Source organism: Thermobia domestica, chromosome 7, assembly GCF_964235325.1.
Source record: "Thermobia domestica chromosome 7, izTheDome1.hap1.1, whole genome shotgun sequence".
In the NCBI taxonomy this organism is placed as follows: Eukaryota; Metazoa; Arthropoda; class Insecta; order Zygentoma; family Lepismatidae; genus Thermobia; species Thermobia domestica.
In genome coordinates, this window is record NC_137460.1 from 110,692,730 (window position 1) to 110,717,713 (window position 24,984).

General features: G+C 36.0%; 1 protein-coding gene across 4 annotated transcripts in view; it reads right to left on the reverse strand.

Annotated features, from left to right (window-relative positions):
- LOC145690337 (heat shock cognate 71 kDa protein-like) overlaps nucleotides 1–24,984 on the reverse strand; it is a 237,180-nt gene that overhangs the window by 193,333 nt on the left and 18,863 nt on the right. The gene's annotated exons all lie outside the window — the stretch shown is intronic.

Consider the following 24,984-nt stretch of genomic DNA (forward strand, 5'->3'; position numbering starts at 1 on the left):
CAAAATTATTGATATATGTAAGGTTAGGGATAATGCTTATCCACTAGGTTGTCCACTAACTGCACAGATTTACTGTAAATAGTTTGTATACTCCTGACAGTGTCGATGTCACCTTATCTCTCCAGTAAATTATTGAGGATGAATTTTCTTTCAAATTTTGAAGTGTGGAAATGGCCATCCTCAGTATTTCGCACCCTGTGTAGCAGTGGTTCTAGGATTTAATTTATATTTCTTTCTTTCCTGAAATCTGATAATTTAAAAGTTTGCTTAGCCCTTGACGCTTGTCTAGTGGTGTACGTCTTTGGTGCGCCTAGGGTTGTGGTCGATTCCCAGTGGAAGACCTTACAAACACTGAACGCATTACTGTTCGGATTCTACAGGTCAGTGTCTCATGTAAAACTTCGTGCTGAAACGGGACGCTCAACTTCAACATCAAACTGTGGTTAATGGTAAACTAATTGGATGCTGATCTGCCAGGTCGCATAGTATATTCACCAAGGAACTCAGGAAAAGTGTTGCTTTCTATGTTGAGATAAGATACTAATCTCAATAGACTGGAGTATGGGGTATATATTCAACACCAATGTTGTGTGAGACATGGATTTATAATTTAACATGATATTTCAATAATGTTACTCAACAGAAATAAACCTGAATCTCGTGCTGCAAAGACGCATAATGGACGAAGGAAAGAAGCATAATATAGATTGTGAAAGTATACATTATTTTGCTTTCGTTTTGACCGAACACAACTATTCTTTTTCAGAACATTGCTTATGTAGGTTTAACAGTTCTTTCGTCGTCACCTTTACGTTTATTTTTGCAGAATTATTGTCTATATGAGATTGATTTCATTTTGTATAAGGTTTGATGTGAGGCCCAGTAGTGTAAACCTTGATACAGATTTGTTTCTCCACGTGAGAAAATGATTCATCTGCTTGGCGTCATGTATAATGTTTGATGTGAAGGTTAGTATAATGTTCAGTGTGTAAGTTACATAAATGATGGTGTGTGTTCTTTTGCCGTCTGAGGGTGTTTGGATATTGCCACCACTTTATTGGCATTAAAAATATTGCAGAAACCATAGCTTACTACTATGTTTACTATTAATAGTAAGTATGGTATGGTTTCTCCTATATATATTTAAAATAATGCCAATAAAGTGATGGCAATATCTAAACACCTCAGATGGCAAAAGAATACACAAAATCATTTATGTAACTTACACATTGAACATTATACTAACCTTCACATCAAACATTATACATGTCGCCAAGCAGATGAATCATTTTCTCACTTGCAGAAATAAATTTGTATCAAGCTTTACTGAGAAGCTTGCAATAAACGAGACATATTAAGCATGTGCTAAACTTGAAGTGGACAGCTTGAAATAAGCTTGAGGTGACAAGCCTGTAGCAAGCATTATGTACTAAGTTTGAAATAAACTTGAGGTAACAAGCCTATAGCAAGCATTATGTACCAAGTTTGAAATAAACTTGAGGTAACAAGCCTGTAGCAAGCATTATGTACCAAGTTTGAAATAGACTTGAGGTAACAAGCCTGGAGCAAGCATTACGTACCAAGTTTCAAATAAACTTGAGGTAACAATCCTGTAGCATGCTTTATGTAACAAGTTTGCAATAAGCTTGAGCTGACAAGCTTGAAACAATCTTACAGTATAAGCCTACAATATGCTTGTCGCCTGTCAACTTCGTCGCTTGAATCAGCCTTGATATACGCTTACAGACTTGTCGTAACAAGCTTGGGACAAGCTTATATCCTTGTCACGACAAGCTTATATCATGCTTGTGGCAAGCTGTTTCTGCTATCTGGGATAGGCAAGATCTCGGGGAGGAGACCTCTTTTTTTCTTTATTTTTTAATGAAAGAAGATTGCAATTCGATTATTCTTTTGTTATCTCATAGTGACTTTTATTAAAAATTAAATACTTAACATCTTACTCTTCACCAATTACAAACTCAATAAATACAGATAATACTTTAATTTCTGCGCAAAATCACACCTCTTTTTTACGGTAAAGTGTTGCCATCCTTCCCCAACACTAACTTCCTCTCCACTTTAGGCCGGCTATACATTGATCAGAGGCAGAGCAGCGAAACCGAGGTAAAGGGAGGCAGGAGAGGATATGGAGACAGAAAACCGAGTGCATTCATTGACTGTGTCTCAGTCATAATGTTCATAAGCCCGTTCTCGAGTGAATATGCGGAGTGAGATTTTGTTCCATTGCTCACAATCTCGACTCGCCTGTCCTGTCCTGTTCTGTTCTCTAGTCAATATACGGCCGACCTTATAACTGCAATAGTGAAATGCTTAATACAGCTGTCGTGGCGTAGCCGGTCAAGGCGTGTCCACCTAACAACCAGATGCCCTGGATTCGATTCCCAGTGGGCTAGATGCATTTCCTGTTTTAATTCCAATAGTGTTGTAAAAAAACGGGTTTTTTTCTGTGAAGTTTTTTTCAATAAAAAACATCGTTCTTTTTCATGTTTTTTTTTCAAAAGTCTGTTTTTTTCTGGCAACTATTATTTATTGATTTATGTTGCAGATTATTGAAATTATCAATAGAACTTGAGTCGAAGCCCTCGTAACTTACAAATCGTTTGTTTCTTTGTACCTATACGAGCAAAATTGTGTGATTATTCCTTTCGACCCCAGGTCATTTTTGGCGTTTTCCTACATTTCCAGTTAGTGACTTATTGCTCAAAAACTATTCATTCGATTGATATGGTTAAGGCCTTGTTTTTAAGAAAATGGATGTGGCTATTTTTTGGTGTAAGTTGTATTGCAGTGTTGTCAACGGGTGGGAAATTATTGAGAGAAATGTAGGGGTGAAAATTTACAAAAAATTCCCTAACCGAAATTCAAAAAAAAAAATTTTTCTAGCACCACTGCTGCTATATGGGTTCAAGTCACCTAAACAAATCTTTGGTGTGTTGACAAGGTACAGTGAAATCCTGAAGTCGCTGGCTTCCATTCAAAGAGGGAAAGAAAAAATTCTGTCATACACATGAAATTTTGACACTTTTTACGCCTCAGAAGCAAAAATCAAATATGCCGGGGTACAGACTCTCTAATTATCCTATTGAAACTTTTTATGGTGCGTTCTGTAGGGCAAAGAGGAAGCTTTCAGGTAGTGGTACGTTTGTTTCAGTGTAGTCAGTAAAAGGGTAATAATAGAGGGGAAAAGGTAAATTTTCCGAATTTTTCACCTAATAGCGGGAATTAATTGTTTTGGCTGGAAACGCTGCCATCAGACAGACGAAAACTATCTGAAAATAAACCGTAGTGCTCCAAGAATATATCCTTCAAGTATCATGGCGATATATAATAAAATAAGCATGAAATTTTTAAAAAATCTCATTCTACCTCAGAAATTCACAACTTTCTTACCATTTCCAGAACATGGTTTATTATAAACCTCAACTGTACTTCCCCTAATTATTCTAGTAAAACTTTTTATGGTGCGCTGTGTAGGCTAAGGATGAGGCTGTTAGACACTGGTACATTTGTTCGAATGTAGCCAACAAGAAGGAAATAATAGAAATAAAAAAGAGAATTTTTTCCAAAATTTGCCCCTAAAATCTGGAATTAAAATTTTTTGTAGCTAGCAACACTACTATCAGACACACACAAACTATCTTAAAATAAGCTTTGGTATCCCTCTAATATATCCTACAAATATTGTGACGATATCTAATAAAGTAAGCATGTCAATAAAAAATATCTCATTCTACCTTTAAATAAATCACAGTTATCTTAACAATTAGAGAACAAGGTCCACTGTAAACCTCAACTGTACTTCCCCTAATTATCGTATTGAAACTTTCTATAGTGGGTTGTGTAGAGCAAAGACGAGACTTCCAGATACTGGTACGTTTGTTACGATATAGCCAACAAGAGGGAAATAATAGAAACAAAACATATAATTTTTCTAAAATTTCCCCCTAAAATCTGAATTAAAATTTTCTGTAGCTGGCAACACTGCTACCAAACAGACGCAAACTATCTCAAATTAAACATTGGTACTCCACTAATATATCCTACAAGTATTATGGCGATATTTAAGGAACAAAGCTTCTAATTACCAAAAATATATTACGGTAAACAGAAAAGTAAGGAAAAATTAGAAAAATCAAGGGCGAGAACCTAAATACGATTTTACGTGCGCCCCCTAATTACCCCATTGTAACGATCTGTACTTTCGTTTGTTAAGTAAGGACAAATGTTCGATTGGCGTAAGTTGATTGCACTCGGACGTATAGGTACGGATTTATAAACAAATGTTTCTAATTTTTTGCCCAAATATAGGAGAATTTTAATTTCCCTAATTGGCAACACTGCGCGCAGGCCCGTCCAATTGATGTCAACAGTTAGATATCCATCCGAGGTATCTACCTGGCAAGTCTTAAGGATCTTTTTTCCACAACGAAGGAAGCTACAGGAGGAAAAAAAGTAAAAGAAATTCGAAATTAGAAAATTCTCGAATTTTTGACTGGGGTGAAATTTGAGAAGGAAATTCGACACCAGAAGAAAAAGAAATTAATATGTTAAACTATAGTCCAACCACATTTTGCAAGAATAATATCCCGATATCTTAATTAGTGTCCACACTGGAGCGAATTAAACAAGTGACAAACCTGTGTGTGCCACTTTGGCCACCTGGGCCACCGAGTATACATTTGATTACATTTTTTTGACTACTAACTCATGTTGTTGTAGTTATAGTCTCGACTAATAATAATATCGTTGTAAACAATAACTTTATAAGGAAAATTTTCTCTCCTTTTTACATCTTAGTTCCTACACTGTTGGTGAGAAAAGTAGGGTGTTTCAAAATAAATTTTGGGGTTTTAAGTCTTCGTAGTACTTATTACATTTTACGTACAATTATAAGCAATGCATCAAGTAAAAGAGCAGCTCAAACAGTCTTTGCTACAAGTGTTCAATGTGAGATTCATTCGTCACACGGCACACATCTAGTCGATAGGCGAGAAAGGCCCATAAACTTTCCGCCATATGGCACAAAACACATTCAATTTAGAGGAGTTTCGTTTCAATTGTACCATCTCCTGAGGATTTGCTGACGGCCAGATACAAACATTATGAGTGTTCACATTAGCTCTTAGGTGAAAAGTCGATTTATCACTGAAGATGACACGATCCAGAAAATCTTTATTATTATACAGGAATATTTCACTTGCGAAATTGGCACGTAAACCGTAGTCTGTAGGCTTTAGACCTGTAGCAACTGCAAACAATAAAGACGTAGTTGCAAGCGTCTCCTTAATATTCTTCACACAGACGGTTGCACTGTACAGGTTCAGTCTTTATTAAAACACAAAAAGCTTTCTGCTCTCTAGTCTCCATCTTTGCTACTTGCTCTTTCTAACGGCAGACAGAAGAAACAATGCATGTATCCTCGTCGCCATAAGTGCCTTTACATCGCAGTGACGGGTATGTGACCGCGCAGTACTCCAAGGAAGGGATGGTTGTATGAGAATTTTTTTATTAATTTTGAAGAGTTTTTATTTTGACTAGGGAATTAACATAGGTATAGGGAGTAATGACACAGATTTGAAGCATCAGTGCACGAAAAGATTCGTATTCTCAGTTTTTCTATTTATTGTTTTATATGTTAAGTTAAACACCACAATATGTATCACTGATATCGCAGATCGTATTATTTTGTAAAATCGTGTCTGTAACCTATTGTCAAAATATTCATCTCAAGACATGATGTAGAGAAAAGAGAAAGAGATGACATCTGTAATATATGTATAATTACTCAATAAGTAATTATAAGTAAATTAGACTCAATAAGTAATTGTAGAAATTAGTTAAAGGACACGTAAGAGCGAAAAGGAGGTCTAGAAGTCTGAACTTTTTAGAAACGTCCTAGATAGGTGAAAATATAATTAAAAATTGCAAAAGGTATCATGTAATTTATCTTTCTTTTCTTTTATCCTAGTATACTTTTTTCTTTCACATCCAAACATCTCTATTCAGAATTACGAGATAAAGATGAAGAGAGAAACATTTCAATCTCACGAATTATATCAGAAAAAAATCTTTTGACTTAGGCTAGATTCGAACTCGTAACCCTTGAATCCATAAGTCTGCGCTCTACCGATTGAGCTAACAATTTCTGTTGTAAAAGCCTGCTTTCTACAACTACCGGTTGCTGAATGGTGTGTATTAACGAAATTGGCCGAGATAATTGCTTCATATAGCTATTGCAATAATAATAATAATAATAATAATAATAATAATAATAATAAAGAAGATGATGAACAGAATTTAAAAAGTCGCATTGTTAAAAGTTTGGCGTGCGAAGTTAGTCCTAATATGAGATTTTATTAATTATATATAATAAATGTAAGCGTGGTTTATTCGTGCGTGCTACTCAAACTGCGCAACTCATCGGGTTGTACGCGTATGGTACAGTAGCCTTGCGTCCTCCAACCATGAAGAAAGATTCGGTTTGAACCTATGCGTGTCCTAAGAGGAAGGAGGAGATTCAAAGAAAGAGAAGTGGTTTAGAAATTATGCAAAAATAGAATATCTCACGAGGTGAGGTGATATAGAGTTCAGCGTGTCTTTCAGCTGTGACTCTATACAAGATATGAATCTACGACGTAACGTGGAACCCGAACCACACGACTCCTGCCGGGAATCGAAACCCATATCACCTCTAGCTCTATCATGGGAGACACAGGGACATGTAAAAATAATCGAAAATAAACGATATTAATGTTAAATCCATAGCTTTCGAGGTCCTAAAAATTCCCAATTGAAAGATATGAGTGTCTATTCAATAGTTTTCGGGGTCGCTGAAGTGAATAATGACACTCCCGATACCATAAAAGTCCAAGTTTTTATTCTTCGTTAGCGGCAAGTTAATTCATTTGCTCCTGCTGGAAATGGATTCATACTATTTCATTCCGATTCAAATATGTATTCTACTGGGAAAACTAATCTCAAATATATCTTTGAAATATAAACCTATTCTTCCTGTGCAACGCCGGGTATTTCAATTAGTAAATAAATAATTTAAGAAACAATGAGTATATTTAATGGAAACAGACATATGTATTTTTGAATGTTGTATATGAATTGCTAATTCATACTTTATCTAGTAGAAAATGGTGCATCCATTATATATTCTGAAGCAATAGGGAGAACTATTGGAGGTGTATTTTATTTATCTACTGTCGAATTTAGTGTGCAATAATTTCAAATAATTTATTTCGAAACTATCGAGACGAGACTGAGACTTCTATTTGTCGGTTGAAAGGAGACTAATACTGTAAATAGTCTCGTATTGTCTCGTTTTGTTAGCAGTCCTACTTCGGGATTTGTTCTCTAGTAACTGGTTGCGTAGTGCACCTACAGTATATAAGACGTCGTATATTTAAATGTTTGAGAACTTACCCCACCTCCACTTGACGGATCGTTCTAACTAAAACTACCAGACCGTTTATGTAATTTTGCGTTTAAGTACAGGTCCTATCCTTATGTCAATTATTTTCTTGCAACAGAGAATGAAAAATGTAACAGTTATAATGTTGATCGCGCATAATCCTGTATAGATAAAAGGAAAAAAGAAAAGTCTATTTGGACAAGTTTCCCCACAACTCTAGAAGTATTGTCTTGGGTGCGCTTTTCTTTTCTTTTAGGGCCGCGGTGGCTCAGTGGCAGAGCTTTCACCTCTAGTGCTTGGGGCCTCGGGTTCGATCCCAGCCCCCGCCAATTGAACTTTGTGGCGGACGAACACCGTGTGCGTCGGTTTCCTCGGGGTTCTCCTATTTCCTCCCAATCTCTTCATTTCATTAATTACTCATCATCACCGTCTCCTTTAGCCTAACCGGCACAACCGTGGGACATAAAACTTAAAGATTTCATTTCATTTCTCTGACTCTGAGAGCGCAACAATGTTATCTTGTTCGAAGGGTCAGTGATTTTGTGTCGAAGGTAATGTCACGCAAAGAGACAGGCTGCGCGTGGGCTTACATTGTATTACGTTTGGCAACATTGCTCTTGGTCAAGTGGCCTATTGCTTATGCCTTTAGGTATTTGCCCTAAAGCCATACAGCGAGCTGTGTGCGTTCTGTTACTCCCTCCCTGCCCCTCGCGGTGTTTGCGAAAATATTATTTGCTTTTCATGCATTGGGATAAGGGGTAAGGCATATCTTCGGACAATGGAAAGGAGTAACATATAAAATGATCGAAAACGACAACCGATGTTAATGTAGAGTTCATAGTTTCGAGGTCGCTGAGATGATTAGGCGTAAAGCTATCAGCTATTTTCTGTTAGTGGTTTCTTCATATACGTCTACCAAGTTAACAAACCTAGACTTATCCGCGTACAGTAGTTGGTTAGTGTGTCCTCGATGGCTATTTTTACTTTTTCCATGATCATCCCATACCATACAGTATTTTTTTATGTTTTGAAAAAGCTTGATTTTATCAATTCGTTAAACAACAATGTTTCTTTTTTTCTAACCATGTTTCTTAGTATTATCCTCTTCATTCTAACTAATTTAAATATTTTCAATAATTCAGAATTTTGACTAAAAATGTTACAATGATCAAGATTTGTATAAGAAGAGGAGCCTTCATTTCTAATCATTGTCATAAACGGAAGGGAAAACTTATAAAAAATTGAAATAACTTAGTAGACGTAGAAAATCGATAGAAATAATGAACATCAACTATTAGTTGACTGTTAGAAGATATAGTTCTCAACCCAAGTAGAAGATGCACTCTTTGTTTCATGAAAATAATAAACATTTTTGAAAAATAATTATAGAAAAGTAATTTGAAGACATTTACTGTGCGAACGAAGGTTACTGGTTAGTGTTGACGCTTCGTAATTGAGAGTCTCCCGGTTCAAATTTCGATAAGAGGCATCCTGACTAGTGATTTTACAGTACCACTGGGCGAATACCAGGATACCTTTAATACATAAGCTTTGGCAAATTTTCTTGAAATCTTTGTTCTTATGTTGTTAATGTTTCAGTGTGAAATGGCGTTTTGCTGCATGGAAAATATTTTAGTAAACAAAATATAGTAGATGAATGGTTAGTGTAAGGAACTCCTACTTGTATCTTAGGTTCAAATCCCGACTGTTCTTATTGATTTTTTCTTTCAGCTACGCTCATATGTTGCACTCCAGAAGTTTAATTTTGAATTAAATGTAGTCGCAGCTAGTTTAAACTGAAATTATTTTCAAAACTATTTGCTATTACATGTTTTTGTTTTACTTGCGATGTTTCAACTTTGATATTAGATCTTAGAACCCTAATATAACTCATTTCCCTACGTCATATCATGATGAATGTTTTCACAACAACGATAATCGGGCGGTAATACAGAATTTCATTGTTACTGCAGGGCCGGATCTTGAAGCCTGCGAACTACGCGTTCGCAGGAGGCGCCAGGTGAACAGGGAGCCAAATTAGAAAAATGAATTTTGTTTTAAATGTAAATATTTATTTAAAAAAAATTTATGATGAAAAATTTTCCTCATATAGCTTCAAATAAATATTGTACAGACTGAGATACAGATAAAATACATCAAAAGGACAATAAAGTCGAATCTTTGCGTGGTTGGCTGTAAAACGCCCTTTACAAATGAAATGGACTCGTACATCAATTGATGAAAATACCATACGCACAAGTGATGCTTGTTTGAGGAAAATTTCCACGGCACAGGATAGACCTTTTTAAAGAGGGAAAAGGGATATTTTACGAATATGAGATAAAATGAAGGTAAATTTAGCTTTCCAATAGATGTTGTATTAAGCACTATGACCGTAGAGCTAAAGACAGTGGTATTCTTTCCACAATCCCACCATATGCACAAAATACAAATATAACAGACTCTTCATTCCTTCCTCAACAATCCTTCCGACACCTTGCTAGAGAATATCATTGCCAAATATGTCTTTAAAATCCGAATGGATCAACAAACGAAAGGAATTCAACCGCAAGTATTGGGTGGCATTATCACAGTAAAAAGAAATGTCTCCAAGGGTGCTCCTCCATCTTGTCTTGAACAGTCTCTTCGCATAGTACTTTGGTTCAATGACCTCAGTTAAGGGTTGAGAAAGATCACCGTAAATGATATTCACATTATCAAAGTTGAAGCAAGCATGGGCGCCCAAAAGGGGACGAGGGGGCCGGGTCCCACCTGGCTTACGACAAGTATAATATATATGTATAATTTCTTACGATTTTCTTAATACAAATAAAAATACCAAACGTAATATACCATCCAGGAAGATGACCCCCCTAAAAAATTCTTCGGGCCCCCATGCAAGCAAGTAGGCTTTTCTTGTCCATTCGCCCAGGGAGTGGAGCGAATACTAAGAAAAGACGGGCGGTACAAATGGATTTTTTAAAAATCATTTCTGAGGGAAATTTTAACTTAAGTTCCTAATGGCTCAAATCGCTGTCCACTGCTTAATGCTCACTTTGTTTAATATCTATTAGTTCATTTGTCGTTCATCAAGATTTTCATTTCTATCCTAAGTCATTTCGTTTTTGTTTTATTTTTTAAATTTATAATGATGTGTGCTTTCACTTTTTAATAGTACTTTGTTTTTCATGTAATAATAATGAGCAACGATATAAAACCAAGTGAGCATTTTATCGAAAAAAAAAGCTACAAAACATGAAAGAAGATAAGAGGCAACCGAAGGCTCTAAAAGGTTTCTTTCGCGTTCTGGACAAAATCATACAAATGTTGAGGTGAGGAGTTGTCAATACCAGTCACTGTTAACGAATCATTTGCAGGTCGACATTCTTTTGAAACTGTAAGGTTATTTTACCTGATTGCAGTAATTTAATTGTTGAATTTGAATGGGACGATACGGTCATTTCTGTTACGGGTCTGAATTAAATTTCATGTATTTCAAAATATGTTTGATTACAATTAGTTTTCACGCGGCATATAAGTATAGAACTTGAAAGGATATAATCGAAAGCGATGAAAGGTCATTTGGATGACAAGTAGGGTTTTTTTTTTTAGTACTCTCACTTTCAATCACAGCAGCATATACAGATGCTTGTTTTATTATAACAGTATAACAATAATTATTAATCCATTCTCTGTTATTAAATTTAGATGGAGCGATATTTTAAATTAGTAATAATTCTAATGCAAAGTAGAGTTTTGATTATTAGTTACTTGTGTTCAGGGATGCACCGACATAGGTGCTAGGGATGCGCACGAGACGAATCGAGACAGGATTTTCCAGACAAAATTCGAGTCGAGACACGGTTCTTCCAATAGAGAAATATATATTTTTCGAGTCGAGACATCACTTTTACAACACATTTTCGAGACGAGACAGCTACACATCTTGTCTCGTGGGCATCCCTAATAGGTGCAGTGTTCCTTTCAGAAAAAATCTTCCGGGGGGGTACACTTAGTATTCAGAGGGCCACTGCTGCTACTCTTATTTATTATTATATTACAGACGTATTATTTTGATCTCCTCCCGGGGGAAAGTGGCCCCCTAAAAATATGTGTGGACGAAACACTGCACAGGTAGTCTGAGAGTCTGGATCCTTCAATTAGCACAATTTCAGGGGCAGATACACAAAATTATTTGCATTTGTAGGCTATTCCGAAAAATCTTCGAACCCGAAAGAAAAATCTTGGGTGCATCTTTGCTTGTGTTTACATTGTGTTACTGCCTGATTTCGTACGTTTATGTTGGAAAGAAACGTGAAAGAATTGAATTATTCTATAGGCCTAAAGGGCCCTGAAAAGAATTTTTGCGAAGGAACCTGATTTTAAAGTGCTGCCACGGGATCGAGGACAAATTAAGTATCAATTAAGACACACACTTTTGTCATTTGTTGTGTATTGAACTAGTTTAACTAAAATTAATAAAGAATTATTTGAAATCAAGTATATCTCAAGAACGATTAAATGGACTAGCTTTGATGGCCATTGAAAATTACATTCTGAATGAAATTGATATTGATGCAATAATAAGAGATTTTGCCAAATTGAAAGCCAGAAAAGTGTCTTTATAACATGAACTTTACAGTAACAAAAAAAAACGAGAAATTAAGCTAACTACCATATTTGTATCACTGGAAAACACTACTTAAATATGCTTTTAATGAAGTGTAAGAGCATATCTCTTTGTCAAAATCAAACCTGTGATAATGTTAAACTTAAAGCTCATTAATTTTATTCTGTTTCGACTTTTATGTTTCAACTGTATTTGTCAAAATACATCTTAGGTATACATTTTAGTTGTTTCCTGTGCTTATTTAATAAAAAAAATATATAAATTATTAAAACTGGAACTTTGGTCATGATTCATACACAGTTAATTAGGCTTAATTTCGCCATTTTCCTTTAATACTCACAGGAAGACTGAATTATTATATATTGAAGAAATTTGTAATTGTAACAATTATCTGAAGAATTTTTGTCCATTACAGCATTCTATTCTTTTATTATCATTTAGGCGGGGGCGACTAAATATTGTTTATTTACACTTACAAAATGTCTACAACCGATCCTGTTACTGTTTTATATATATATATATATATATATATATATATATATATATATATATATAGAGAGAGAGAGAGAGAGAGAGAGAGAGAGAGAGAGAGAGAGAGAGAGAGAGAGAGAGAGAGAAAGTTTTGATTCAGAAAAAAGTAAAGTTGAACGTACGAGGCAACATGGGCTCCTGGAGGGATTTCAAACGAATTTAGTATACGTATATATTACCATCTGAACAATTTTACCCTAAAAATGCTTTCGATCACTGAAATAAATTCCTGCCTACGCTCCTGTAAAGCAGTAAGAATTTTAGGGACTGATCATGGGGTAATGCCTCCCTGGAGCAACGACAGTTCCCCAGAAATCATACCTCTGATAGGTCCGGATGTGACACCAGTATTTGTGTATTACCACTCCTCACTCTAAGTGTATTGAAACTTAAGTCAAAGGAACTGTTCTGAAATCTTCACCGATTCTCTCCTCTGAAACCGCATGCGAATGGGGCCAACCTTGGTCATATACCACATCTGGAATATTACCGTTTATGTCAGAGATCCCGAAAAATATATATTCGACACAAATAAAGGATGTTTTCGGTTTTATTTTATTTTATTTTATTTATTTATTTGCCTGTCACCCTCCCACTCTGACCTCCATGCCAACCAAGGCTTAACTTGAACTTAAGCAACATCGACAGCGTCATTATTCATCTGCGACCACGAAAACTAATACCATAACGATTTCGATATTAATATTGTTCATATTGAGTGCTTTTACATGCCACTTCCCCCCTTATTACGGATGGCTTCAGTGTCTCGCCCCCACAACTATGGAGCAATTTCAACAAACTTACGTATAGCTATAAACCACCATCTGTAAAATAAATGTGCGGGTGACCTTTTTCGGGGAGGAATTCATTAGCTACTTTTCCAATATCAATGTGGTGGCTTTTTTCTCTTTCAATGCTAAAGATTGCCGAAGAGCTCAACTGCTTTTGCACCACTGTCCTATGAATATAGATTTTAATGGCATTTACTTTACTAAGTGCTTGCTTAGGTGTTACAGGAAAAGTGAGATTCTGTTATAAATGAGTAGGGGTCTAAACAAATACGGAAAACTATTAGCAATGACACTACTCGAAATGAGTTTTCGCAATATAATGGAACAGTATTTTATTCGAATGTGAAGGAAATCAGTGCATAAATTGGCCCTTCTCCTCCTTAGAAGTCTAAGCTACAATACGTAAGCTACAATGAAACACCCTGCATTACTTCAAATTGAGTCATCCTATATTCAAGTCCTAGTCAATTTGTCGCCTCGTGCAATGGCATAATTTGCCGCCTCCCCCTTTCTTCAGAAAGAACAAATCTTAGAAGTCATGATTTTAAGTATGCTACTCCAGCATGAACAACAAAGGTGAGGGTAAGTGCAGTCGCACTCAGAACGGTTTAAATACTAAAAATGCAATTACGTTGTGTCTGTTTTTTCTTTAAATGTTAATCTATTATGATAGTGAAAGATAAAGCAAACATACCTGCAGAGGAAAGATGGTAATCCTTTTTATAGAATTCACTATCGAGCTTCAATCTCAATGTATCAGTTTGCAATTCCAGTGCAACTAGCCCTTTTATCTTTATTTCTTGATTTTTCTTCTACATCTTCTAACATTTTTTAAAAAATTGTTTCTATCTTCAATGATAAGGAACTTGCTTCTGACAAAAACAAGACTACTTTCATATCAAAACTGTGATAAATGGAACAGATATTCACTACTGTGAATTCTTGCATTTGACAATAATCAAGCAATTTGTGCTCGGATTTATTCGACAATTTGCTTTAGGATTGTCCATGTGGCCTTAAACAAATGCAACCTAAACATAATTTATGAATGTTGTATTCAAATAGAAGGTCAGCTTAGTAAATTAACTACCATCATCATGAAGTCTGTTTCAAACAAGAAATATTTAATTTAAATAATATACTTATGACAGATTTTGCCGGACCATCCAATCTTGCCGTTCCACGCAAATGCACGTGTTACATATATACAGTGGCGTATTTAGGGGAGCTTCCGGGCTTAAGCCTCGCCCCCGAAATCTTACTTACTATAGTAAAGTATATGAAATATCTTGAAGAATTTTCACATTTTCAGGCAAATCCCCCCGAAAGTTAGCAAAGTCCCTCCAGAAACAAAATCGTAAATACGCCACTGCATATATGGTAGAGCCGGCTCTGCATATCACATATATCTAGTCGACAAATTATTTATATATGACATTTAGAAAAATACTATTAGGCAAATTAGTATTAGTTTTTACCTTTAGACAAGATATTTGAATTTTATACTGTTCGTGACATTATTTCATACTTATTAAAGGCCTGCATTCACGAAAAAACAAAATTTAATTTCTACTTTTATTTCTTAGTTGATATTGATGAAAACTGCTGAAACCCGAATTGTTAATAGGTATGGTATTCATGTAAATTGTAAAATATTTGTAGCGTATCAGTATCTAGCGTTTAATTTATATTGCATTTTACGATTATTACACCTACATAAAAATATTTCATACTTAAATAGACGTAAGATGCATTACAAATGACTGTTTGAAAAAAAAAACGAAATTTAGAAAAAAAACGAGAGCCAATGTTTTTTTTTCTAAAAAAAAACGTACATTTCTGAAAAAAACGAACCGTTTTTTTTCTATTTACAACACTAAATTCCAATATGGCTCAGTCGTTTTCTCAGCCTCTGTAAAATGAGCGTCTGTAGAAAGCTGACGAGTACATAAGGTCGGAAGTCGGAATATGATGTGCATTATCCCTGTATGTGCCTCCAGGTAAGTTGGAACCTACTTTAATTCATTATTCATTTCTGTACATCATTAGCTTCCAGCGTCGGATTTTCGACTAGGTAACCAAGGCAAACTAACTAGGGCCCAGAACTTAAAGGAGAAGCAAAATTTAAGAAGTCAACATTTGGAGAAATTCTGTTTATTATAATTTTTCGAAAGTTTAACATTTTGTTAGGTTTGGTAAATTTCATTATTACTCTAAAATAACAAACTTAAATTCTATATTAAGACGACTTCATATTCGACGTTAGTCAGAAAGTGTTGCGTGACCAGCTACTTTAGTGCTAACCCCAGAAATACCTAAACATACTAAAAAAAGTACTATAAAAGTTTCTGGTCAAAGCACAACTGTCAATATTCTCAGACAATTTCATTGGTAGACAAATGTCACGAAACGGATGGTGAGGGTTGCCAGATGCCTAAATCCTCCATTGTTGGTTTCTCCCGAATGATGCCTATGCCTGTGTCTGGGACATGAAGAAACAAAGCACAATGCACTCTATAATTCAATAACAGTCTCGTTACTTGACCTTCATTTCTTGACTTGAAAATTCCTAGTAAATCATTGAATCCCCTTTAAGAACAATATCTGCATTAGCAGTTCAAAACCTGGTGTACCGCGCGCAAACGCGGGGAATAATTAGACCTATCAATGATGATAGTGTAAACAATATAAGTAACGCTTACAATCTGAGGCCGTGTCCAAAAGATACAAGTGCACATTTGAAGTACGCTTATTTCCGGAAGTGACGTCATCTAGTGTGCGTCAAAAGGTCCAAGTTCACAAGTGTGCGAGTGCATAGTGCGTAGTGTGCGAGGATGTACACTACGTTAGTATACTTGTGTGCTTAATATGGCGATTTCTCGTAGAATGACCTAATAAAATTTTAATAGGCATATTCTTAATATTTTTGTTTAAGTAAATATATTTGTGGACTGATTTTATAATAATTTACTTGATAAACATACAAGTTAGTGATTTTACAAGTCGAAAATAAAAATATTACACAAATAACAAATGTATTTACGTTATTTTCTTTGAGTATGCAATAGAATTTAAAATAGTATAGGGAAAACAAACAAATAGTTTCTTTAATAATGCTATAAAGACGTTTGTGCTTAAATATTACATGGTTTATGTAGCTTAATTGAAATAGTTGCACTATCGGTAATGCGGCTATTTGCACGTAAATGACAAATTTTAATGGTGTATGAATTAAAATATTAAGTTCTAGCATAGTATACATAGATTATTCATTTCTCTATAGCTACAGCTACAGCCGCAGCCGCAAATGTTAATTCATAGACACATTAGCCTAATTTTATAGTTTTGATTCTAAACGAATTCCTTTCAACGCTACCATATTTCCTTGCACTTGAGAGAGACTGTAATATACCAATTACCGTACATTGTGTATTTTTGACAGGTACCGAAAAGTGAAATACAGATCAAAAATTCCTTTCTCCACATTTATCAAAGATTTCACAAATTACTCCTGGTAAGTCTTTACTATGGCCATTTCATTTTTTTTATTCTTCGATTTAGCGATTTGATCTCTCGGTTCCGGTTTTAAGAACTTGCCTCTTCACCCATATACTGTATATAAGGTAGCAGCTAGGTTGGTTCCTTTTTGTACCAAAGTATAATATTTAATTCACATAATATTGACGAGCGAGTGTTAGCGAGTGAAGGCTGGTTGGAACCCCGCAGAGCACTTTCTTTTCCGCCTTCGTTACGAATCGGTTCATTGAACGATTCATTGAAAGAAATGTCCAAAGTAAAGACTTGCCTTCCTCTTAATTCATATAATCCCATTACTGTACCCAGTATTAAAAGATTATGAACAAATAATTTCTTCCGTATAGTTGAACAATGAGAGCCATTACATTACATACTGTATTTTTTCATAAAACCTTCTCTTAATTTTCATAAAATTCTTATTATATTTTTAGTAGTTTATTTTACGTTTATATTTGGACGAGGGGATTTGTTTCGTTACTGAATAACCATTTTCGCAGTGGGAAGCATGTAGGAGAGTATATTTCAAGAGAGATGTAGGGCGCCGAAAGCGTAGTAAAATGCACGTAAATGTTGAAGTGTATACAATATACAGAACTCCATTCAAGCAGGCTTATAAGATAGTAATCTCACTTTTTTTGTTATTTTTACCATACTACTTTAATTAGGGTTATCCGCCTTGAGTATGCATTATCCTTATAAATTGGTATTTCATAGCGACATAATAGCTTTTTCCTGTAATTTTGGTCCTCATGTTGTTCAACTTTACCATATCTTTCCTTGTCACCCTTCTACGTATTAACTTTTGCTGTAGATTAAGAATACGGAGACACTATTTCGATGATTTCCAGGTAAAATCAATAAATTCACAGTGAAAGAATAACATCTAAGGAACTTCAATATTAGCGCAATATGGTAGAAACAGTTCAATCAGTATGCCTGAACTGAAAGAATACAGTAGAACTACAACAATTATACTGTCATTGTTGTGTAATCTACCGTACAGGAAGCAATTATACTCAGTATCAACCCTCCTCCAAAGTAGTTTTGTGCCACATTATTGTAAATACCGCTCCCCTCGGTGTCCTAACGCTCTTGTACGTTGCCTACTTATAGTTGCAATAAAATTCCTAAACTAATTCGCAAAAGTGTCTTCAGCGCCCTAATCACCAGTGCTACTCTTCTTTCGGGAGATTATTAAATATTCCCTCCGCAAGCATGCCTAATAAAGTAGAATATCGCCAATAGTTTAGTGTTTTTTATGCTGTTACGAGTTTATTGTGCACATAAGACAACGCACACATATATTATATATGTATTGCATTTATGCTCCGCTCTTGTTAATCTGCGCGTGAAATACCCAAAATGACAAATATTTGCAGGCACGGCAAAGCTGAAGCTGTTGGCATACATGAAAAAAAACTCTTAAATCATTTTATGGTTACCCCATATAGTCAATCTGTACGGTTTATTTATCTTTAATATAACTGGAAAGTCATTCATATCTAAAAAAAAAAAAAAAAAAAGCATGCTAATTTTTTCTAGTACGCGAAATTCTCCCTTCTTTTGTTATCAATGTTCCATATTCCACCCTAACGAGGCGCTGTAACCAAGTGCTGATCAAAAGCTAATTTTACGAAGTGTACACTATTTAGTGTGCACTCCATTTGTAGACTTCGAGTGTGCATCCTCGAAGTGTGCACTATGCACTTTTGGACACGGCCTGACTATAAGTTTTAATTGCGAACAAAGAATTTGTTATAACCATAATGGAAACAGATCAAACTCATATAAGCTCCATTATAAAAGGTTTAATCTAAACAGGAGAACAATCCATGAGAAAGGTTTAACATTGGATGATTTGTTTAATTTGAGTTTCGCGCCCTTTCAGCAGCGAGGCTATATGAGACGTGGATCTAAAGCTTAGCGTGGGATTCGAACCACCTGAACTTCCGCCAGAAATAAAACGCCACATGCATGAGGTTTAACATTGGAGGCACAATAGATGGAGTCACTCCAGCCTTGTTTAATATTGAAGGTACAGGGATTGGATAAAAAAATCTAAAACGTTTACAAAAGTGTGAAAATCATACCTAGTTGGTATGGGGCCTCCTTTTGCGCCCAAAACAGCTTGGATCCGACGTGGAATGGACGTATAAAGATCTTGAATCTTGGTGTGTGGGATTTTGTACCATTGTTCCTCCGAAACATGCTCCAGTTGTTTAAGGGATGCTGGTGGAGGATAATGAGACCGAACACGTCTTTCTAACTCAAACCACAATGGCTCAATGATGTTCAGATCTAGTGATTGTGGGATCCAGTCAGGGTGGATTGATTTAAATCAGTCTGATTTAAATCACGATTTAAATCACTTGATTTTTTAAATAAAAATCGCTGATTTAAATCAAATTCCGAAATAAAATAATTTAAAGTGAAAATAAGTAAAATCCCGTTTCTGTTCTGTTATTTCGGTTACGGAAGTTGATAATCATAATACAATGAGACTCAAATGTACAGTATGTACAGCATAGTATGAAAACAAGTGTCATGCACAGGATGATTAGGGAAAATCCCGTTTTGAACGGGTAACGAAGCAATGCTGCTTTCTTCTCTTCGTAACCACGGGTTTGGGTTTTCAAATCCTTACTATTCCAACGGGGAAATCACCATCGACATTTAAGACGAAAATTCTTTCGCGTGCGCGTCTGCTTGTTTGTTCCCAGATAAAAGGGTGTATTTAGAGGGGTCCTATCCCCTCCGATTTTTTTAAAGATTTATAACTTTAGGCGAAATTTATGTATTTCGTGCCTCAAGCTAGTTCCAATTTTTTTTTTAAAAATATGCCCCTACCGAATATCAGTAACTTTTGTGAAAAAAGTGACATTTTGATAAACGTTGCTATACTTTTTCCTTAATGCTTAACCTTCTAAATTACATTATCTATTTTTGTTCTATTAAAAATCGAATATTCATTATTCGATTAAAAAAGTACCAATAAACCTTTTTACTTCGTTTTTTTTTTCGAAGACTGAAGGCAGTGTAGAACATGTTGCATATGCTTTCACCAGGGTTTGAAAAAACCCGGGCTTTTTTGAAAGAGCCCAACCCACCTGGGCCAATATGGGTTTTTTCGGGTATTTTCGGGTTTAATTGGTTTTTTTCGGATTTAATCGTTTTTTTTTTCAAAATATTTCAATGTCTTTTGGGTAAAAGTGTTAAAATGTGATTTATATTTCAAGATTGTCATTGTCACAACTTGCAACAATTTTCTACTAGCTGCTGTTTTGAAAAAAATAGCCGCCATTTTGAAATTTTACATTCAATGGCCGAGAAAATCTATACAGCAAATTTAGCATATCTCATGCTTCCACCGTCAAAATTTCAACTTAAAAGACTGAAAATTGCTCTTCGTAGCCTGGATACTCACTGGTTTGAAAGAATGGCCACCAGTTTGATATTTTACGTTGGTATGCCGCCAAAATCTATACAAGAAATTTACAGTGTCTCGTGCTTGTACTCTGAAAATTTTAACTTAAAAGGCCGAAAATTGTACCCTGTAGTGTGTGGTAGAGGCAGACAACCGAGTTGAGTTGGTGTTTAACGTCCCTTTCAGCAGCGAGGCTATATGAGACGGGACCTACTGATTAAGGTGGAATCCAAACCACATGAGCTCCCTCCGGGAAGCAAACCCGGGTCCCACGCCGAAGACGCGTACATTAACCGTATAGCCTGAAGGAGCTCGGCAGACAAACGAACAAATGTAGATCAAGTCATCCAAAAGCCTGACGTTCGCCAAATATGAATGCCAAAAGGGGTCTATGAATTTAAAACAAAGATACATACAATTCATGTTGTATGAAATAAATAAATGGTTTAAAATGTCTTATATGAAATTAACATCTTACAGCGTAAATAAACCTGCCAAATTTTCTCCATGAGAATACGGGACACCTCAAATACCCCTCATCCCCCCTCAACTTTACAACACAATGCAATGAACTGTAGTTTGGTTATGAACAAAAGTATAATAGGCCGCGGTGATTCAGTGGTAGAGCGTTCACCTCTAATGCATGGGGTTCTTAGTTCGATCCCAGCTCGCGCCAAGTGAGCTTTGTGGTGGACAAACACCTTGTGTGTGGGTTTTCTCGGGATTCTCACGTTTCCTCTCACTTTCTTCATTCCGTCATTTCATTCATTTCTCATCATCACCGTCACCTTGAGCATAGCAGGCATAACCGTGAGACTAAAAGATTTCATTTTATTTATTTATTTTTTTTTTTCAAGAATATAATAGGCGAAAGTTCACTAAGCAGCAGCTGCTTTTCTCTGTTCGTGTTACCCTGCAATTAACTGTACTGACTGAAGATGCTTAAAAACGTAAGATGTGCTATAAAAACGCTTTACAGGAAAATAATAAGCAAATTATTTAAATCAGTGGTACAATCTACCGTCAATATTCTTCACGCGTTTAGCAATATTTATTTACATGGCTGTATTTGCCAAAATTACGTTCGTCAGTTTAATCTGATGAAAAACTGATTTTTCTCCTTGTGTCGTGTGTAATTGTCAGGACCAGATTTACATTTTTCTAAGACCTGGACCAAAGCACAATTCTATGCCCCTAGCTTCTGAAAAGGATTATAATTCTTGTTAACATATCTAATGTGTTGCTGGAGAAAAATTCAGTCATCTTCCCTGTGTTTGTACATGTAAAAACACTCAAAGTCATCCTTTTTTTTTTCGGAGTGTATTCGAGTTTCCATCAAGTGCAATGGAAAAAGTAGCATTGCAAATTTCGCTCGCTATCAAGTCGAACAGGATGGTGTAATAACTTCCTCGAAACTGTTGCATGCAACAGCGTACTGTTCATTCACTAATTACAGGATTCCCAGCCAATGTCAGAATTTTTTGTTTCACTTTTCGAATAAGCTGATATTGATAGCAGAAATGGAACGGAGTTAAAATACGGGACATTTCCCTGTCCCGACTAAATTTACGGAGACGCGGGACACGGGCCTAAAGCGGGACTGTCCCGTTTTTTACGGGACGTATAGCAGGCTTAAGCGTAAAATAAATCGTTTTGTTGTTGAAGTATTCATCTCCGATCCTTCTGAGTTTAATTCGGGAATTTCCCGAGCACTTCTTTCACGGCGTGTACATACAATCTTCCACTAGTACGGAAATTTGAACTCAGCACTTGAAATAGTAAGCGTTACGTATACTTGCCGCGACCTTATCCTGATAGCCGAGATACGCAGCTTCAATTCAGGCGACTCCGCGCACATTACATAGTTCCTCCCGTTACACAAGTAAAACATTACTTAGGAGATCAATTCAAAGAGCTAATTGAGTTCAAGTATATAAAAATGTCAATACAGAAACAATATTTAAAATAAATGATACTACATTTATTAGTAAAGGGTTATGAAAATGACGTCAAGACTCAGAATCGGAAAGAGAGAAGGAAAGAAAGGAGTGAAAAGCCGGCAGCTAAGATGCGAGTCTCTTGCAAGTGTTGCAAGATTAAACTTGAAAAGTCTTATAACAAAAGCAGAGGACCAGTAAAATTAGTTAATTGATCAATGTTAGAAATCGTCCACAATGGATAGGAAATGGCTTAATATTTTTATGATATATGAATTAGAGTTGCTACCCCGTAAGAAACTTCTATGCCTGCTGATAAATGAAACAAAACAAAGAACGGGACTCATATGTAACTTCTGTAACTTTTGTGCAGAGTAACACTGCTCTGCCAAATATCCTCTTCGTGTGTGCGTTAGTGTGGGTACGTGGGTGTAGTAAAACTGAAACCATGGACAGTATTAAGCGCGAAATTGAAATCATGAATGAATCCGAATTATCATCTTCTCAGTATTATCGCAAACACGAGGAAGGGAAACCTCTTTGAAGTCAAGCAAAGTAAATTGCCAACAATTTGTACGCTCGACTAAGAGAAAAATATGCAGACACAACTATTGAAGAAATTGTTAATATGATTGTTGCCGGTTTGCTGTGGTTTACTCAGTGTCAATGTAGAGTTGCTGTGCTTTTAGAAAAAAAAAATCGTGTTTTTAATTTATTGTGTGGGAGGGTGGCTGCTCGTATGTTTCTGTTTATGATTGACCTTTTCCAGGTAGATATATGAGAATAACTTCATTTCTTATCCTTTCTTACCTTAATCAATTGAAATGAATAAGCAAAATAGTTTTCATGCTCTCGGGTTTTAATTGTGAGGATTGCAAATACATGACGTGCGAATTTCCAATACATTTATTACTATTGTCGTGTCTTCATGAATTATTAAAACAAATAAACCAAGAAACATATTTTTCGTAAACGGCAGGAAAAGGACGAGAAATCATCGCTCCGCGCATATCAGCTGAAACTCAGAACAGCGCCAGTTGAAACCCTGGCGATTGAGAGCCAAACCAAAACACACACACACACATACAAAGGCTTCCCTGTGAAAAGGTTCGCGCGCCGACATGTATTAATGCGCTTGTGATGCGGCTCTCAAGTTAACATTGCGTTTAGTATAGTCTTCGGAACCCCGAGCATTAAGCTTCTTAAAGGACCCCGCACTTTTCTTATGGAAAGTGGCTTTCGGCTAATGTTGTTGAAACTTCGCTGGTTGATAGTTCTTAACATGTGGATCAAAAGTCTCAATGGGCACAAAGACCGAAATCCACTCCTTCCCCCCAAAAAAACCGCCTCCAAGTAGCTGGGGGGATTGAACTGATTTCAGCATGTAAAACAATTTGTTGTTTTAATCAACTCAACAAGGACCCCAAACAACCACATGTTAGACTATCAAACTACCCCACTTGACACCGCCCTTTTCCCCCCACATATCCCCCCCCCGCGAATTACCTTACGGATGTTCCATATTATTGTAGTTTATAGTTGCGCGTATCTGTTGAAATACCTACAGTTTTGGTCTCACCGACGATATAATGGGTTTCACGTATCGCTGATTACGAATCTGAGGTGAGAGTTCTAGAATTCAAGATAGAGGATCAATATGGCGGATCAAAAACACGAAACTCCTGAATGTAGCCACAAATAGCTGTTTACTAGGGTATTTTGGGTTGTTGGTTACGAATCTGAGGTCAAAATTCTTGAATTCAAGATTGCAGATCCAATATGGTGGATAAAAACGTCGAAGCCACAAATCGTAGTAGACTAGAGTGTTTTTAGATCGCTGTTTAAGTACGCAACATTCCTTGATACTTCAGCCACCATGTAGAATTATTCTGCACCCTTGTCCTTTACGAAAACCCACCACAGATATCTTAATGCTGAACGGTGTTAAAATAATTCATCAATTATCTGTTCATTATTTTCATCATTTCGGTTTGCAGCATCTAATGTGGTACTTAGCAATGAGTCATCGGGATATCTAATATTCTGTAAATGTCGTGCATGGCCTAAATACCACAAGACACTTGCTACGTGCGCACATGTACCTAATGTACGAGCACCACTTTGACATATACAGTAGTAACCTTGAATAACATTTTGATCATAATCCTCGTCATCTTCATCATTGGCTACATATGCTATGAAAACTTGATGCTTAGTTGCATTGCGGAACCTTGAGTAGAGACGTATGCGCAGGAATCCCGGTTCAGTTACGTTTTCGTCAAGCTGGAATTGCTCATCCTTATCTCGTATTAGTTTATCTTGGACGTAAGAGGATGAGAGATCTACCTGATATGTGCCTACAGTCAAATCTCGTAAGTAGTTTAAGTTAAGTACAGAGAAATCAATTAGGCTTTGATCATTCAGCGGTACCCATTGACCGTTACTTCTAATAAGATTATCTACCTCCACTCTTGCTTTAACAACGTTCGGCATGATTGACCTATTTCCCATTTTTCTAGCTAATTCAATGGTTGCATCTTGCATGAAAATAACGGGATGGTATCTGTTCAAAATAGCTCCAGCTATGCGATAGAAACTATTCAGTTTCTTTGCATGTTGCAGATTCAATCTTTGTGCTAGAAACTTAAAAACAGATCTTAGATGCCCGTTTCTTGCCTCGACTATCCATCGAC